Below are 14,829 nucleotides of genomic sequence, written 5' to 3'. Positions count from 1 at the left end.
AGAAAACGCTTCGGTAGCGATTACGCCAGCCCGAAGAGAAAACGTATTTGGCAGAAGGCGTTTTCAGATAACGCTTCGTTTAGAAAGGACAGAGAGGCTGACAGCGGGTCCCACTTGTCATGTTTAAATTTCAAATGGGAGGGACGAGGCTCGTCGGCGCCCGAGAGCTGCTGTGGTCGCCGGCGGCGATCCACGGCGAGGCATGGGGATCAGAGGTTACCAATGTGCTCACCGTGTCCTTCCGCAACGGTGGGTGGTGGTGTTGGTCGCCGGTGAGCAGCACGTCGACGGCGGTCTCAACTCCGGCGGACGGTGGTTCGGGCGTGGATGGAGCTCGTCGGAGAGGGCTGCAAAGATTAAATTGAGGTGGGGGTTAGACTACTGGGTGCAAGAGAGGGCTACGGACGAGGTTTGGGCGCCGGAGGTGGCCTCACCGAAGTGAATCGAGCTGGAGGCCGAGGCGGGGCGAGGCGGCCGGAGCTGGGGGAGGAGACCTCCTCGAGGTCCCCCTAGTGGCCTGGCGGGGTGTTGGTGAGTAGTGGAGGTGCTGCGTGCACGAGAGTGAGCTCGGGACCCCTTTATATAGGCGGTCCGAGGCGGTTGCCGTGAACGAGGATCACCGGCGAGCGATTACGGTGGCGCAGTGCTCGGTCGGGGTGGTTAGGGGGTCGAGCATCATCACGGAGGTCCAACGGGTCCGTTTTGGTGTTGAACTGGCCGGGGTTTGGGTGTTAAGGGCGAGCTCGACGGAACGGTGATGGTGCGGGCCCGTCGGCGGCGGAGAGCGCGTTCCGTGCTTGCCGGCCACGGTGGCTGTGCTACGGGCGTGCGCTGGCGTGCATGAGGCCACGCGGAGAGCCAGGGAGCGATGGGCGGCGCGGAACGGCGTTCTGCCGTGGTGTGCCTCCTGTCGGCCGCCACGGGAGGTCCCGACGCCGCAGAAGACGCCGGCGAGGGCGAGCCAGCGCGCTACCGACGCCAGGAAGGCTCCACGCACGCGTGTGCAGCTTCGGACAAGAGGAAGAGGCGGCGAGGAACGTGCCAAGGGCACTGTGGCCGCGTGACTGAAACTGACGGACTGAAGATGACACTGAAACTGAATTTTCTGAACTATGAACAGTAACAGTGCCCACCAGGTGTTCGACCGAATGAAATTGGCCTCTGGTGATTTTTCCTTGAGCTGATTTTTGGTGGAGTGGCTTCTCCTTGCTCAAATAGGCTGCCTGAATTTTGGTGGAATTTTTGGAGGAGTGTAGATATGAATTTCACCAAATTTGGCAAATCTGGTCCAAACTTGCAGAGACTGAATTTTGAAAAATTTGAAAAGAGGAGGAGTGGATCAAGATGGTTCTGGGTTGTGGGTTCAAAGGACAATCCAGGAGAATTGGTTTGAGGTCAAAACTCAAATGCAATAGGGCACTTGCTTTGAAAATCTCTCAGGCTCCAAATAATTTTCAGAATTGAATTGAGGGAAAAAATAATTGGAATAAAAATCCAAAACCAGTTTGGATTAGTTGGGACAGAGAATTTAGGTTGATCACAAGTTGTAGGGGAGGTTTTGGAGGGGTTTTACCACATGGGCAAGAATGCCAAGTCATGGTGGTTCCAAGATATGAAAATCCCAAATTTCATGGAGTTTCTTTTTAAAAGAAAAAGATTAAACTCCCAAAAATAATTTTGAGAGAGAACCAACAGAGAAGAAGTTTCAAAAGGTCAAACACCAAAGTTTGAAGCCAGAATAAAAACCTTGCCAAAGAAAAGAAAGTTTCTTAAGAGGAAGGTTTTCTGGAAAATTTTAAATGGCCTCTTTTCAAAAACCACAAAGTTTTTGCTGAAAACCAAAGTAAAAATTTTGGAGTGTCACAACACCTACCCCCTTAGGAAAAATCTCGTCCCCGAGATTTCAGCTGATCCTTAAATAAGTGTGGATGCTCTGTCCGAAGAAAATCCTCGCTTTCCCAGGTTGCTTCACTGTCGGTGTGATTGCTCCACTGGACTTTGAAAAACTTGATGGTTTTCTGTCGGGTCCTCCTTTCAGACTCCTCTAATATTCTTATGGGACGTTCTCGATAAGTGAGGTCTGGCTGTATGTCAATGTTCTCATGAGATACTTGTTTCTCTGGGTTGCTTACGCACTTCCTTAATTGAGAGACGTGGAACACGTCGTGAATGTCGGACAAGTCTTCGGGTAAGTCTAGCTGGTAGGCTACAGTGCCTCTTCGTGCCACTATGCAAAATGGTCCAATGAATCTTGGTGCTAATTTTCCTTTAATCTTAAACCGTTGCAATCCTCTCATCGGGGATACTCTCAAGTATACGAATTCACCGGGTTCGAAGCTGACCCTACGATGTTTCTGATCATAATAACTTTTCTGTCGACTTTGAGCGGTCTTAAGTCGGTCCCTGATTAGCTTGACTTTTTCCTCGGCTTCTCTGAGCATATCTGGTCCGAAGATGCGGCTGTCTCCGGTCTCTGACCAATTTAACGGGGTACGACATCTCCTTCCGTATAGGGCTTCGAAAGGAGCCATTTGCAGGCTGGCCTGGTAACTGTTGTTGTATGCGAACTCGGCATATGGCAGGCTGTCCTCCCAACTGGTTCCATAGGTGAGGACACATGCTCTCAGCATGTCTTCTAAAACTGGTTTACGCGTTCTGTTTGTCCATCAGTCTGAGGATGGTATGCGGTACTGAAGGCTAGTTGGGTTCCCAGAGCCTGTTGTAATTGCTCCCAAAATCTTGAGACGAACTGAGTGCCTCTGTCGGAAATTATAGTCTTCGGGACACCGTGCAGACAGACTATGCGGGAAAGATAAATCCTGGCAAGCCTCTGAGTGGTGTAGGTTGTCTTCACTGGAATAAAGTGTGCTACTTTGGTCAACCTGTCAGTGATGACCCATATGGCATCATTCCCGTGTCGTGACCGAGGTAATCCGACAATAAAATCCATCCCTATTTCATCCCATTTCCACTCAGGTATTTTGTTAGGTTGCAGTAGTCCGGCTGGTCTCTGATGTTCAGCTTTTATGCGTTGACACGAGTCGCAGCATGCAATGAAAGCGGCTATGTCCCTCTTCATACCGTGCCACCAAAATCTTTCCTGAATATCCTTATACATTTTGGTTCCTCCAGGGTGGATCGAATATGGAGTGGTGTGTGCTTCAGTTAAAACTTGCTGTTTAAGGTCTTCTATGTTTGGCACGCATAGCCTTTCTCCGTACCATAATATTCCTTCATTGTCTATGACGAATTCCGAGGCCTTGCCCATACTCAACTTCCTTTTAATTCCTTCAATGCTGGGGTGACCGGACTGAGCCTCTTTAATTTTCTCCACAAGGTGTGGTTGTATTTCCAAGTTTGATATGGTGCCTTCTGCTACCATTATCAAGTTGAGCTTGACAAATTCTTGATGGAATTCGGGCCTCAAGCTGTGCAGATAGTTCCCGTCGGAGCTGGGGTTCCGACTCAGGGCATCGGCCACTACGTTTGCTTTCCCTGGATGGTAATGGATACCAACATCATAATCCTTTACCAATTCTAACCAGCGGCGTTGCCGTAAATTTAGTTCTGGCTGCGTAAAAATGTATTTGAGGCTTTTGTGATCCGTATATATCTCACATCGATTCCCAAGTAGAAAATGCCTCCATTCCTTGAGTGCATGAATAACTGCTGCCATTTCTAAATCATGAGTGGGATAATTTTCCTCGTGTTTGCGAAGTTGCCTTGAAGCGTAGGCGACAACCTTGCCTTCTTGCATCAACACGCATCCGAGACCCTTTCTGGATGCGTCACAAAATACTTCAAAATTCTTGTGTATATCGGGTACAATTAATACTGGTGCTGTTGTTAATTTCCGCTTTAGCTCTTGGAAACTTTTCTCGCAGGCTTCTGTCCATTCAAACTTCTTATCTTTCTTGAGTAACTGTGTCATAGGCTTGGATATGGTGGAAAATCCTTCAATAAATCTGCGGTAATACCCTGCCATTCCCAAGAAACTTCGTATGTCTGTTACGCTGGCTGGTGACTTCCAGTCAAGTACGGCCTTGACTTTCTCTGGGTCCACTGCTATACCGTCTTGAGTCAGCACGTGGCCTAGAAAACCTACTTGTCTTAGCCAAAATTCGCACTTGCTGAACTTGGCATACAATTGGTGTTTCCTTAGCTCTCCTAGTACAATCCTGAGATGTTCTGCGTGCTCTTCTGGTGTTTTGGAGTATACCAGAATATCGTCGATGAATACTACGACGAATTTGTCCATAAACTTCATAAATACTTTGTTCATGAGGTGAACAAAATATGCCGGGGCGTTAGTTAATCCAAATGGCATCACTGTGAACTCGTACAGTCCATATCTGGAGGTGAAGGCTGTTTTGGGGATATCTTCCGTTCGTACCTTCAATTGATGGTATCCTGACCTTAAGTCAATCTTTGAGAATACCTTGGCCTGAGCAAGTTGATCAAACAAATCATTTATCCTTGGCATCGGGTATTTGTTTTTGACTGTGACCATGTTAAGTGCTCGATAGTCGATACACAATCTCAGCGTTCCATCCTTCTTCTTGGCAAATAAAATTGGTGATCCCCAAGGTGAGGAGCTGGCCCGAATGTATCCTTTATCCAGTAATTCCTTTATCTGCTTCTTCAATTCGATCAACTCGGATGGTGCCATTCTGTATGGTTTCTTGTATATGGGGGTGGTTCCTGGTGCTAGCTCAATGCGGAATTCTATTTCTCGATCTGGTGGCATGCCTGGCAGCTCTTCAGGGAATACATCTGGAAATTCACACACTACTGGAACCTTGTTTAGCTCAGAAACGTCCACCTTATTTAATCTCGGTTGCCGGGGTCTTTTTCCTTCCTTGGCTGATACTCTTATTGTCTTCCCTTGGTGGTGTGTGAGAATCACGGTCCTGTTGAAACAGTCTATAAAACCTTTATTGGTGGTTAGCCAATCCATCCCTAGGATGACATCCAGTCCTTTATTTTCCAATACAATAAGATTTGCGTAAAACTCCAATCCTTCAAACTCAATGACCACATTCTGACAGTAATTCTGAGAAACTTGCTGAATCCCGGGGGACTTGATTATTATGGATTTCTCCAAAGGAAGCATCGAAAAATTATTTTGCAAAGCAAAACTTTTCGAGATGAAAGAGTGAGAAGCTCCAGAATCAAACAAAACCATTGCAGGTATTGTGTTGACAGGAAACGTACCGAGTACGATATCCGAAGCATTTTGTGCCTCCTCTTTGGTTACGTGGTTCAGATGACCCTTCCTGTGGTTATTGTTGGGATTGAAATTGTTTCGTTTGGGCGCTGAATTATTGCTGTCGTTGTTCGGCTTTGGGGTTGAATTCCTTGGCTTGGGGCACTGTTTGGCATAGTGCCCTTCTTCTCCACAAGCGTAACAAGTAACGCCGGGGCGATAGGTGAATTCCTTGTCCCTTGCATGAAAATTCTTGATTGGGCGTGAGACATTGGATGAGAATTTGGGTGTCCCACCCTTTTTAAAATCTATCTTGCTTCGGTGATTGCGAGTGTGGTTAGTCTGGTCCCTTTTTCGCTTGCGGATATCTTCCAGACTGCGTCTCTCATTTTCCAGAGTAATGGCCTTGTCCACCAGCGTTTTAAAATCAGGAAAAGTGTGCACGACCAGTTGGCATTTAAGTGCGGGCGCCAGACCGTCAAGGAATTTCTCCATCTTCTTGATTTCAGTCATACGCTCCTCATTGGCGTAGCGGGATAATAGGGTAAATTGACTGTTGTAATCTGACACTGTCATGTTCCTTTGTTTGAGGTCATCAAATTCTCTCTTCTTGATTTTCATAATACTCTTAGGAATATGTGCACCACGGAAACCTTCCTTGAAATCATCCCAGGTTATGTCATTTTCGTTGGGATGCATGTGCAGAAAATTCTCCCACCACGATGCGGCTGCTCCTGTGAGATAGTGTGGAGCATATAGTACTTTCTCGAGATCTGAACACTTTGCAATAATTAATTTCCTCTCCATATCTCGAAGCCAGTCCTCGGCTTCAAGAGGCTTGTCAGTGTGAGAAAATGTTTGAGGACGTGTCTTCTGTAGCTCAGATAACTTGGAATGTTGCTGATACTGTCCATGGTGATTTCCCATGTTGATGACTTGGTTCATTATTTCACGATGTTGTTGCTGACTCTGTTCATAAAGGCGGCACATTTGTGAAAGTGCCGATTCATTTCCCGGTTGGCTTGACTGTCCCTGAGTGAACTCGTTGCTGGGTTGTGCATCATAATTTTCCTCTGATGGAATTGGCATGGAGCGAGTCCAAGGACGAGACATTTTTCACTCTGGGGATATATTTTGTAAAACCCATAAGAAAAGCGGAAAGAGTCGCAAAAACAAATCCATAAAATGCATAAAGCTGGCAAATAGAATTAAATAACTCAGCTTACTTAAGAAAAATAAAACGACTTGCGCACGGAGAAGGACTGCTCATTACACATCTTACACGCGGGCGGTAATTATACAGTACATCACTCAGGATATGCGTACCTAATCCTGACATGTTATTAAGGCTAGTGCACTTCTCCAGATCCTACATGATGCGCAAACAGGCTACTTCTCCCAGCCTATGCACATATCTTACAAAGCGGTACAACACACGGCAGCTAAGCGTACTCAGGCAGAAATGTTGACGACCTCCCTTGCCCTGCCGAGGGCGAGGCGTAGCGAGGTTGGGGACTCGACCTCCTCCTCGCTAATGGGCTCCATACGTGTAGTGTTGCGCAGAGCGGGCGGAGCGGTTGCCAGGGGCGGAGCAACACGTACAGGAGTGGGCGCGAAGGTTGGTGTAGTGCGCGCTGGAGTGGGTGCAATGACTTGGTTAAATTCTTCGGTAGAAGGCAGGCGACGAGTAGGCGTAAAAGATGCTGATGACGAGACAAAAGTCGGTGGCGGAGCGATGGGTAGGAGCTCCCTCCTGTTGGCAGCACAGCCATGGACTGAGTCCATGCGGGTAGCTACGAAGTCGTCCACCAGGTTGTCGAAGGCTGCCTCCAGGGCCCGGAGATACTCAATGAGCATCTCAAAAGCCTCGTCTCGTTCTCCTCTGGGGCAGGAGTATGCGTAGTGACAGGTGTAAGGCACATGGCACGGAAGATAACGGTAACGACGAGTCTTCATCACGGGAAGGACATCCCTGAGACGAGCTATCGCCTCGCGGGCTGCCATCTGCATAGCATGCCTCTCCGTAGGCATGGCTCTTCCCACGAACCGGAAGCGGCGTAACTCACCACGCCCTCCCCTGAACTGCACCGCGGCCTGGTGCATGGTCAGACTGTCGTTGACTCGGTGCTGGTAGAGTGTGAAGACTGGGCGCACGGATGGCCCCATCGCGACCTGAACGATGGAAGAAAGAAGCTTGACGAACCCATCGGGTACGTTGGCGAAGGTCTGAGACTCGCAGCTGACGTCGGCCATCTACAAAAGTAGGCAAAATTCTGCAGGGTCAGATCATAAATTTATGCTGACTGACAGAAAATGACTACCATTGCAAAAATATAAATTAGCTCTATCAGGCTAATAACCAATTAGCGATCGCACCTAGTGGCTTCCTACAGTCAGCCTGGCTCTGGTACCAAGCTTGTCACGACCGGTTTTCCAATAAAAATATTTATTGAAAAGCCAATCTTTTAAGTCCAGTATGAGAGAAATCCTCCACACTGGCAGACAAATTCTTGATACAATAAGCCAGTAGCATAAAATATATTACAGGGTCGAACTACGGTTGCTCAACCAAATTATTACAAGCACGCCAATAATCATACATAATGGCGGACAGAACACAGTGGTGTGGAGACATACTACTGACTCAAGGATAGGCTGGTGGTGGAAAAACACAGCGGGGAGAGAAATACAAGACTCTACGTCTGTCATCTCATCGAGCGTCGAGGAGAGGCTCGATGAATTTATTTGGTAGCGGAAGCGGATATAAAACAGTGGCCAAATCCAGGGTCGCACAAGACTGACTGGGACTCCTCTAAGTGTCGGGCTCGCTATCGAACTCTTCATCCATGAGATCGCCTTCGTCAGCATCTGGCCAAATCAACAAGCCAGTGAGTACTTTGAAAGTACTCGCAAGACAGTTCGGACGTAAGATATAACAAATGCATGCATGGATGCAACATGATTAATTCCTTAATGCACAATAAATAAAACTGGCATAACGGGTAAGTAAAAAGGGAAAACGGCGGTAGTCCGCCTGAAATTCCACAGAACATAAATAAGGACCGATCGGGTGTCTGAAGCGACGCCTCGAAAGGTGAACAAATAAAAATAAGGAAAATGATGCCACAGTCGGGCATCTTAGCGACACCACATAAAGGGCTTTTAAAAGAAATGCCACGGTCGGACGTCTGAGCGACATCGCAGAAAGGGCTTTAAAAGAAATGCCACAGTCGGACGTCTGAGCGACATCACATAAAGGGCTTTAAAAGAAATGCCACAGTCGGACGTCTGAGCGACATCGCAGAAAGGGCTTTAAAAGAAATGCCACAGTCGGACGTCTGAGCGACATCGCAGAAAGGGCTTTAAAAAGAAATGCCACAGTCGGACGTCTGAGCGACATCACAAAAAGGGCTTTAAAAGAAATGCCACAGTCGGACGTCTGAGCGACATCGCAGAAAGGGCTTTAAAAGAAATGCCACAGTCGGACGTCTGAGCGACATCACATAAAGGGCTTTAAAAGAAATGCCACAGTCGGACGTCTGAGCGACATCACATAAAGGGCTTTAAAAGAAATGCCACAGTCGGACGTCTGAGCGACATCACATAAAGGGCTTTTATTCACAAGTAAATAATACTCATAATAAACATTCAATTCATGAAAACAAACGGGTTAGTCCATCCACAGGAGTGATCATTTAACCGGACTTAGCACTCATGCGATTCACCGGAGTCTCTGTCATCAAAGCTGACAATTGATTAGGATAAGATGGAACGAAACTTGACATGGAAGAGATGATTTGGAGGAATATATGACTCTGCAGAGTTTGTACAAAATTTTTCCCACAGTCAACGGATTTCCGTAGTCACGAAGGACTAGTTCCGTTTACGGTATTTCAGAAGAAAACACAGCTAACCGGTACACACCCATCCTACCTCTCGATGCTAGGAATCACCCTAGTCATCGTCCAAGAAAAACTTTTGAGACGGGGAGATCACAATCTCGAATAGCATGGGATCAAATTTATATACGCGCGCTCTAAGGGGTGCCCCCCTCTCGGTCCCAACCGGAAACACCCATGCCCCCTGACCGGATGACTGGCTTTAATCCAGGGCCATGGAACCATCATCACGGCCTCTCCTCTTTGGTGTGTACCATGAAAGCGGTTTGGAACTTACTAAACCATATTCCTTGCGGAAAACATGTGGTAGTACAAGGAAGGAAATGATAGGTACTGGACCGATATGGTTTGACACTGAAGTCACATAGTCTGGCGTAAGACTGGCATGCTACAACACTGCCGTCGTACCCATCCTCATGCCAACACATGGCCATTCATATTCACATTCATCCACGTATGGATCATCGAACTCACTTACCTCATTATCACATAAAATAACGTTCATCGGTATACTCACCGGCATGCCATGAAACTAACTAAATGCAAAACATGCCAAGACACTCATCATATCAAAAGTTCAAACATGCTTGCCTGGTTCAGAGTAGTCGGAGCCTAGCTCGGTGAAGTTCGCGGCTCCGTCACCTCCTTCGGTATCTACGTTTAAAGAAGATATATGCGCTAACGTAAATACCAAGGAGAGCACAGAAGGTAAACCAAATATTTTTCAAATAAATCTGATAAAAAACTAGACAAAATTTTAAAGAGAACAGAAAAAGAATCAATCAAAAATACTTTTCTGATTAAAAGTTATAAGGGTTTTTGTCCAGGGACTTATCTGTAATGAAACAGAAGATTTCCAGGGGCTAGTTTATAAAAGCAGAAAACGCTTCGGTAGCGATTACGCCAGCCCGAAGAGAAAACGTATTTGGCAGAAGGCGTTTTCAGATAACGCTTCGTTTAGAAAGGACAGAGAGGCTGACAGCGGGTCCCACTTGTCATGTTTAAATTTTCAAATGGGAGGGACGAGGCTCGTCGGCGCCCGAGAGCTGCTGTGGTCGCCGGCGGCGATCCACGGCGAGGCATGGGGATCAGAGGTTACCAATGTGCTCACCGTGTCCTTCCGCAACGGTGGGTGGTGGTGTTGGTCGCCGGTGAGCAGCACGTCGACGGCGGTCTCAACTCCGGCGGACGGTGGTTCGGGCGTGGATGGAGCTCGTCGGAGAGGGCTGCAAAGATTAAATTGAGGTGGGGGTTAGACTACTGGGTGCAAGAGAGGGCTACGGACGAGGTTTGGGCGCCGGAGGTGGCCTCACCGAAGTGAATCGAGCTGGAGGCCGAGGCGGGGCGAGGCGGCCGGAGCTGGGGGAGGAGACCTCCTCGAGGTCCCCCTAGTGGCCTGGCGGGGTGTTGGTGAGTAGTGGAGGTGCTGCGTGCACGAGAGTGAGCTCGGGACCCCTTTATATAGGCGGTCCGAGGCGGTTGCCGTGAACGAGGATCACCGGCGAGCGATTACGGTGGCGCAGTGCTCGGTCGGGGTGGTTAGGGGGTCGAGCATCATCACGGAGGTCCAACGGGTCCGTTTTGGTGTTGAACTGGCCGGGGTTTGGGTGTTAAGGGCGAGCTCGACGGAACGGTGATGGTGCGGGCCCGTCGGCGGCGGAGAGCGCGTTCCGTGCTTGCCGGCCACGGTGGCTGTGCTACGGGCGTGCGCTGGCGTGCATGAGGCCACGCGGAGAGCCAGGGAGCGATGGGCGGCGCGGAACGGCGTTCTGCCGTGGTGTGCCTCCTGTCGGCCGCCACGGGAGGTCCCGACGCCGCAGAAGACGCCGGCGAGGGCGAGCCAGCGCGCTACCGACGCCAGGAAGGCTCCACGCACGCGTGTGCAGCTTCGGACAAGAGGAAGAGGCGGCGAGGAACGTGCCAAGGGCACTGTGGCCGCGTGACTGAAACTGACGGACTGAAGATGACACTGAAAACTGAATTTTCTGAACTATGAACAGTAACAGTGCCCACCAGGTGTTCGACCGAATGAAATTGGCCTCTGGTGATTTTTCCTTGAGCTGATTTTTGGTGGAGTGGCTTCTCCTTGCTCAAATAGGCTGCCTGAATTTTGGTGGAATTTTTGGAGGAGTGTAGATATGAATTTCACCAAATTTGGCAAATCTGGTCCAAACTTGCAGAGACTGAATTTTGAAAAATTTGAAAAGAGGAGGAGTGGATCAAGATGGTTCTGGGTTGTGGGTTCAAAGGACAATCCAGGAGAATTGGTTTGAGGTCAAAACTCAAATGCAATAGGGCACTTGCTTTGAAAATCTCTCAGGCTCCAAATAATTTTCAGAATTGAATTGAGGGAAAAATAATTGGAATAAAAATCCAAAACCAGTTTGGATTAGTTGGGACAGAGAATTTAGGTTGATCACAAGTTGTAGGGGAGGTTTTGGAGGGGTTTTACCACATGGGCAAGAATGCCAAGTCATGGTGGTTCCAAGATATGAAAATCCCAAATTTCCTGGAGTTTCGTTTTAAAAGAAAAAGATTAAACTCCCAAAAATAATTTTGAGAGAGAACCAACAGAGAAGAAGTTTCAAAAGGTCAAACACCAAAGTTTGAAGCCAGAATAAAAACCTTGCCAAAGAAAAGAAAGTTTCTTAAGAGGAAGGTTTTCTGGAAAATTTTAAATGGCCTCTTTTCAACAACCACAAAGTTTTTGCTGAAAACCAAAGTAAAAATTTTGGAGTGTCACAGTATCGTACCGCTAGACAAAGGGAATTGTATACGGGATTGATTAAGTCCTTGACGTCGTGGTTCATCCAATGAGATCATCGTGGAGCATGTGGGAGCCAACATGGGTATCCAGATCCCGCTGTTGGTTATTGACCGGAGAGTTGTCTCGGCCATGTCTGCATGACTTCCAAACCCGTAGGGTCTACACACTTAAGGTTCGATGACGCTAGGGTTATAGGGAAAGTATGTACGCGGTTACCGAGTGTTGTTCGGAGTCCCGGATGAGATCCCGGACATCATGAGGAGTTCCGGAATGGTCCGGAGGTAAAGATTGATATATAGGAAGTATGGTTTTGGCCACCGGAAGTGTTCCGGGCATCACCGGTAGTGTACCGGGACCACCGGAGGCCTACATGGGCCAATAGTGGGAAGGGACCAGCCCCTAGGTGGGCTAGGGTGCCTCCCACCAAGGCCCAAGGCGCCTCCAATAGGGGAAAGGGGCAAACCCTAGGGAAGATGGGCCCTAAGGCCCACCCTAGGTGCACCTCCCCCTCTCCCCCTTGTGGCCGCCCCCTAGATGGGATCTAGGGCTGGCCGCCACCCCTAGGGAGGGAACCCTAGGTGGGGGCGCAGCCCCTCCCCTCCCCCTATATATACTTGAGGTTTGGGGCTGCCCAACACATGTGATTCAATCTCCCTGTTGGCGCAGCCCTACCCTTCTTCATCCTCATCTCTCGTAGTGCTTGGCGAAGCCCTGCTGGAGTCCCGCGCTCCTCCACCACCACCACGCCGTTGTGCTGCTGCTGGATGGAGTCTTCCCAACCTCTCCTTCTCCCCTTGCTGGATCAAGGCGTAGGGGACGTCACCGGGCTGTACATGTGTTGAACACGGAGGTGCCGTCCGTTCGACACTAGGATCATCGGTGATTTGGATCACGACGAGTACGACTCCATCAACCCCGTTCACTTGAACGCTTCCGCTTAGCGATCTACAAGGGGTATGTAGATGCACTCTCCTTCCCTCGTTGCTAGATACTCCATAGATTGATCTTGGTGATGCGTAGAAAATTTTGAATTTCTGCTATGTTCCCCAACAGTGGCATCATGAGCTAGGTCTATGCGTAGTTACTATGCACGAGTAGAACACAAAGTAGTTGTGGGCGTCGATATTGTCAATTATCTTGCCGTTACTAGTCTATCTTGATTCGGTGGCATTGTGGATGAAGCGGCCCGGACCAACCTTACACGTACGCTTACGTGCGACTGGTTCCACCAACTGACATGCACTAGTTGCATAAGGTGGCTGGTGGGTGTCTGTCTCTCCCACTTTAGTTGGATCGGATTTGATGAACAGGGTCCTTATGAAGGGTAAATAGAAATTGGCAATTCACGTTGTGGTTTTGGCGTAGGTAAGAAACGTTCTTGCTAGCAACCTATAGCAGCCACGTAAAAACTTGCAAACAACAATTAGAGAGACGTCTAACTTGTTTTTGCAGCATATGCCTTGTGATGTGATATGGCCAAAAGGATGTGATGAATGATATATGTGATGTATGAGATTGATCATGTTCTTGTAATAGGAATCACGACTTGCATGTCGATGAGTATGACAACCGGCAGGAGCCATAGGAGTTGTCTTAATTTATTTATGACCTGCGTGTCAATATAAACGTCATGTAATTACTTTACTTTATTGCTAACCGTTAGCTGTAGTAGTAGAAGTAATAGTTGGCGAGACAACTTCATGAAGACACGATGATGGAGATCATGGTGTCATGCCGGTGACAACGATGATCATGGAGCCCCGAAGATGGAGATCAAAAGGAGCAAAATGATATTGGCCATATCATGTCACTTTTTGATTGCATGTGATGTTTATCATGTTTTTGCATCTTATTTGCTTAGAACGACGGTAGTAAATAAGATGATCCCTCACTAAAATTTCAAGAAAGTGTTCCCCCTAACTGTGCACCGTTGCGAAGGTTCGTTGTTTCGAAGCACCACGTGATGATCGGGTGTGATAGATTCTAACGTTCGAATACAAACGGGTGTTGACGAGCCTAGCATGTACAGACATGGCCTCGGGACACATGCGAAACACTTAGGTTGACTGGACGAGCCTAGCATGTATAGACATGGCCTCGGAACACGGAAGACCGAAAGGTCGAGCATGAGTCGTATGGTAGATACGATCAACATGAAGATGTTTCACCGATGAAAACTACTCCATCTCATGTGATGATCGGTTATGGTTTAGTTGATTTGGATCACGTGATCACTTAGATGACTAGAGAGATGTCTGTCTAAGTGGGAGTTCTTAAGTAATATGATTAATTGAACCTAAATTTATCATGAACTTAGTACCTGATAGTATTTTGCTTGTCTATGTTTGTTTGTAGATAGATGGCTCGTGCTGTTGTTCTGTTGAATTTTAATGCGTTCCTTGAGAAAGCAAAGTTGAAAGATGATGGTAGCAATTACACGGACTGGGTCCCTAACCTGAGGATTATCCTCATTGCTGCACAGAAAAGTTACGTCCTGGAAGCACCCGCTGGGTGCTAGGCCTGCTGCTGATGCAACTGACGACGTTAAGAACGTCTGGCAGAGCAAAGCTGATGACTACTCTATAGTTCAATGTGCCATGCTTTACGGCTTAGAACCGGGTCTTCAACGACGTTTTGAACGTCATGGAGCATATGAGATGTTCCAGGAGTTGAAGTTAATATTTCAAGCAAATGCCCGGATTGAGAGATATGAAGTCTCCAATAAGTTCTACAGCTGCAAGATGGAGGAGAATAGTTCTGTCAGTGAGCATATACTCAAAATGTTTGGGTATAATAATCACTTGACTCAACTGGGGTTAATCTTCCTGTGATAGTGTCATTGACAGAATTCTCCAATCACTGCCACCAAGCTACAAGAGCTTCGTGATGAACTACAATATGCAAGGGATGAACAAACTATTTCCTGAGCTCTTCGCTATGCTAAAAGCTGCGGAGGT

Source organism: Triticum aestivum, chromosome 5A (genome assembly GCF_018294505.1).
Source record: "Triticum aestivum cultivar Chinese Spring chromosome 5A, IWGSC CS RefSeq v2.1, whole genome shotgun sequence".
Lineage (NCBI taxonomy): Eukaryota > Viridiplantae > Streptophyta > Magnoliopsida > Poales > Poaceae > Triticum > Triticum aestivum.
Note: the sequence above shows the minus strand (reverse complement) of the source record.